At 42.3% G+C, this 4,530-nt stretch overlaps 1 pseudogene; it reads left to right on the top strand.

Annotated features, from left to right (window-relative positions):
* The first annotated feature begins 2,665 nt into the window (after window positions 1-2,665).
* Window positions 2,666-4,045, top strand: LOC128049841 (heterogeneous nuclear ribonucleoprotein K-like; annotated as a pseudogene).
* Window positions 4,046-4,530: the final 485 nt, after the last annotated feature.

The following is a 4,530-nucleotide window of genomic DNA, read 5'->3' as shown; positions in this document are numbered from 1 at the left end:
ATAGCCCACACCCTACAGAGTGTGTTTCTCTCTGAATCCTAACAAATCCGATCTCTTATCTATTGCTTTGTATCTCACTGAATTTTTGCAATGAGACATCAGAGCCTGAGCTTCATTAGCTCCTGAAGCCAGGTACCATGGGTTTTGGTCGGGCTCAAGTCTTGGGAGAGAGCTGAAGGATGGGAGGGAAAAGCAGTGGGAAAAACATGTCGAGAAATCCCCTTCATGTGCTTACAGTTTTCATTGGCCTGATCCTTGGCACAAAGAAGAGTAAGGACAGAAGAACCCCCACCAGCTTGTGTAACAGTACTGGAGCTCAGCAGATAGCACCTTTGGGACATACTGAGGAGTAGCCTTTCCAGAGTCCCTCAATTGCATCCACTGCTGCCTGCCTATTCATGGAGGGATTTGAGAAAACAAGAAATGAGAGATTGTAAAGGAATTAAGATTTTGTTAGGCATATGTCCCTCCAGCCACAGGAACGAGGACCTCCTACCTTAACTAGAGGTCTTCTGGAATCTGAGACTGAGCTGCATGAGCTTTCTGCTAAGTTTGTTTTTTCACTGTCCCGATTTCCAGCACGCTGGGCTTCTTGTCACTTCCCCTGCGCTGGGTTTTCTCCACATTCAGTTTCCACAGCAGGAGCTTTTGCTGAGTTGGGCTTCTTGTGTGTTTGGCCTCTCCCTTGCAGTGGCCATGCTGAGGTTGTTTCAGCCAGCTTAAATTGGAGTCATGGCACCATAGGTGTTGGGGGAGTGTTATCTCCTCGGTTCTGTCTCATCACAACAAAGATTTGAAGCGACAGACTAAAGCCCTCAGCATGTCACAGCTCTTGGACAGTCCGTGTTATAATTTTTGGACAGATCAGTTTTATTTAGAAAATAAAGCAAAATAAATCCTCAAGGCATGAGGGCATGCTGACCCAAAAGACACAAAGAGAATAGAGAGACAGAGACAGAGAGCATGTGCACACAGGAGAGAGAGAGAGACCCCTGGCCCTTTGGCTCCTTTTATATATTTTTCTTCTTCCCCTGGGCCTGCCTTATGTAAACTGGGCTAGCCAGGTGTGCTGTTTGTTCTACCTGAGGTCCTCACTCTGGTCCTCAGACCTTCCTTTGTTCTATTTTTGAGGGCTTTTCCCTGTCTTGTCTTTTAGTCACTGCCAATCTGGACTCCTTTTTCCCATTCTAACTACCTGACAGGCTGTATTTAACATATGCTGTAGCTCTATATGCCAGAGCCTCAGTTTCGTGCTGTGTCCTCACTTCTCCTGGTGCCTTTGAGTTTCCCTGAGAATACCACTTTAAATACAATTGGTATCTTGCAACTCTTGCAGCTGTAACCCACTTTCCTACTGGAGTTGTTGTTGATGTTATGATAAGGTATGGGGTAAGGATAGAGTTCTCAAATCTTATGATTAAATCTTAGTCTTTTAAGATTAAGAGCCTCTGTCTTTTAGTTGTGACCTTCACAAATGTTTCTAAAAGTGATCTTCTGTGATGAGATTAGAAGCTTCATTTATGAAAATGGGGTCCAGGAAAGGTGGGATACTGCTCTGATAAAGACTTCTCCTGGAGAGTGAGATTTTCTTACTAAAAAATTATATAGCTGGTATATTTCAAATGATTACTGCTTCCTCTCTGCTTAATAGAGAGAGGAAGAGATCTTTTTTGGTCCCTTACTATGTGAACCTGATGGGGCTTCTGGAGGTAAAACTTATGGAATTTTGATGTTACCCCCTCTGACTGTGTCACTCAAGAGTTTTGTCTTGCATACTAGTGCACGTCCAGCCTCCCACAGTTCAGGAAAATGATCGTTTCAGTGTTCCCACCAGCCGTGGTTTCAGTGGCTTCTGTTCTAGATAAGCAGAGCTCAGTGAGAACTGGATTTGTCCAGCTCTACAGATTTCAGGGGGGTCGTTTACCTGTGACCTCAGTTCTCTGATGATTCCAAGAAAAGGTGCTTACTTTTAGATTGACCTTTCTCTTGAAGGACAGAATGATGATCTCCAAGTATTTTTCCTGTCAGAGCAGACATTGAAGCTCCTCTTCTTTACATATTTAGACTTTCTTTTCTCCTGAGGCATTTCTACTAGCATACAAATATACTCTCAGTGCTACCATTTAATAATCGGTCTCCTCACCTATGTGATCTCCCCTTTTGTGTTAGTTTCCTTGGGTTAATTTAAAAAAACTACAGGACTGAGTGGCTTAAAACAATAGAAATTTATTTCTCACAGGTTTGGAGATGAGACCAAAATCCTAGTGTGGGCAAGGGCCATGATGCCCCTGAAGGTGCTATGGAAGGATCTGTTCCATCACCCTCTCCTAGGTGGTGGGTTTTATAACAGGACAACCCTCCTGGAAAGGATTCAACCTTCCTGGAAAGGTAAAACACAAACTTACCAGATGCCAAAGCAATTCCACTCCTAGGTATCTGCTCAAGAAAAATAAAAGCATATGTCCACACAAGGATGCATAAATGAATACTTATAGTAGCATTATTCATAATAATAAAAAAGTGGAGGAGAAAAGAAGAGGGAGCTTTGAGCAAAAGCAATGCAGACGCCATTATCCTTTGTTTCTCTGCTGACTGACATCGACGTCTTGCCTACTTCTTGCTTATTTGCGGCCTATAAATTGGTGAGTCCCTTGAATACAAGAAAATGGAAATTGAACAGCCAGAGGAAACATTTCCCAACATCGAAACCAATGGCAAATTTGTTAAACGCCCTGCTGAAGATATGAAAGAGGAACAAGCTTTTAAAAGGTCTAAAAACACTGATGAGATGGTTGAATTATGCATTCTGCTTCAGAGCAAGAATGCTGGGGCAGTGATTGGAAAAGCAGGCAAGAATATTAAGGCTCTCCATACAGACTACAATGCCAGTGTTTCAGTCGCAGACAGCAGTGGCCTAGAGTGCATATTGAGTATCAATGCTGATACTGAAAAGATAGGAGAAATTTTGAAGAAAATCATCCCTACCTTGGGAGAGGGCCTGCAGTTGCCATCACCCACTGCAACTAGCCAGCTCCCGCTCAAATCTGATGCTGTTGAATGCTTAAATTACCAACACTATAAAGGAAGCGACTTTGACTGCAAGTTGAGACTGCTGATTCATCAGAGTCTGACACGAGAAATTACTGGAGTCAAAGCTGCTAAAATCAAAGAACTTGGAGAGAACACTCAAACAACAATCAAGCTTTTCCAGGAATCTAGATTTCCAGGAATATAGATTTATTGACAGAGTTGTTCTTATCGGAGGAAAACCTGATAGGGTTGTAGAGTGCATAAAAATCATCCTTGATATTATATCAGAGTTTCCAATCAAAGGACAGGCTCAGCCTTATGATCCCAATTTTTATGATGAAACCTATGCTTACGGCAGCTTTACAATGATGTATGACGACAGCTGTGGATGTTTTGTGGGCTTTCCTATGCGGGGAAGAGGTGATTTTGGAAGAATACCACCTGGTTGAGGTGGGTGCCAGCGCCTCCCTCCAGAAGAGATTATAATGATATGAGCCCTCATTGAGGACCTCCTACACCACCCTCCAGATGAGGAGGCAGAGGTGGTAGTAGAGCTTCCTCTTCCACCACCACCACCACCTAGAGGAGGAGATCTGATGGCTTGTGACAGAAGAAGAGGCCTGGAGACTGATACAATGGCATGGTTGATTTCAGTGCTGATGAAACCTGGGACCCTGACATAGATACATGGAGCCCATCAGATGGCTTATGAACCACAGTGTGGTTCTGGATATGATTATTCCTATGCAAGGGGTTGTGGCTCATATCGTGATCTTTGTGGACTTATTACTACACAAGTAACTATTCCCAAATATTTGGCTGGATCTATTATTGGCAAAGGTGAATTAAACAAATCCATCGTGAGTCAGGAGCTTTGATCAAAACTGATGAGCCTTTTGAAGGATCTGAAGATCAGACATTACCATTATAGGAACCCAAGCCCAGATATAGAATGCACAATATTTGCTGCAGAACAGTCAGTGTGAAGCAGTATGCACATAGTGGAGGATTCTAATGCAAGATTTTTTTTTTTTTTCCTTTTTTACAGTGTTAAGCAGTCTTCTGGAAAGTTTTCTAAGACTAGTAAAGAGCTGAAGGAGTCCTTTTTTTTTTTTTTTTTTTAAATCTGCTTCTGTTTAAAAAGTTAACATTCCTCTGCTTCATGGGTGTTCTGGATTTGAGGTGTAGTGAAATCTTTGCTGTTCACCAGATGTAATGCTTTAGTTCCTTACAAACAAAGTTGGGGGTGGGGAAGGGTGTGCAAAAACTAACACTGAAATTTTGAAACAGCAGCAGAGTGAGTGAATTTTAATTTTTGTTCATTGTTGGCGGTTTCAAGAAGTACCCCCATGTAATTATTGTGAATACTTTGCTTTGTGGGTGGTGGGACAGGAAGGAAAAGTAACAGTAGTCCCTATGCTGGCATCTATTCAGACCAGTGTGCAGAATGTAATGCTCTTTTGTAAGATACATTCTATGATTTTAAAAATAAATTTAATG

Source organism: Budorcas taxicolor, chromosome 6 (assembly GCF_023091745.1).
Source record: "Budorcas taxicolor isolate Tak-1 chromosome 6, Takin1.1, whole genome shotgun sequence".
NCBI lineage: Eukaryota > Metazoa > Chordata > Mammalia > Artiodactyla > Bovidae > Budorcas > Budorcas taxicolor.
This window is presented reverse-complemented; position numbering and strand designations above follow the sequence as displayed.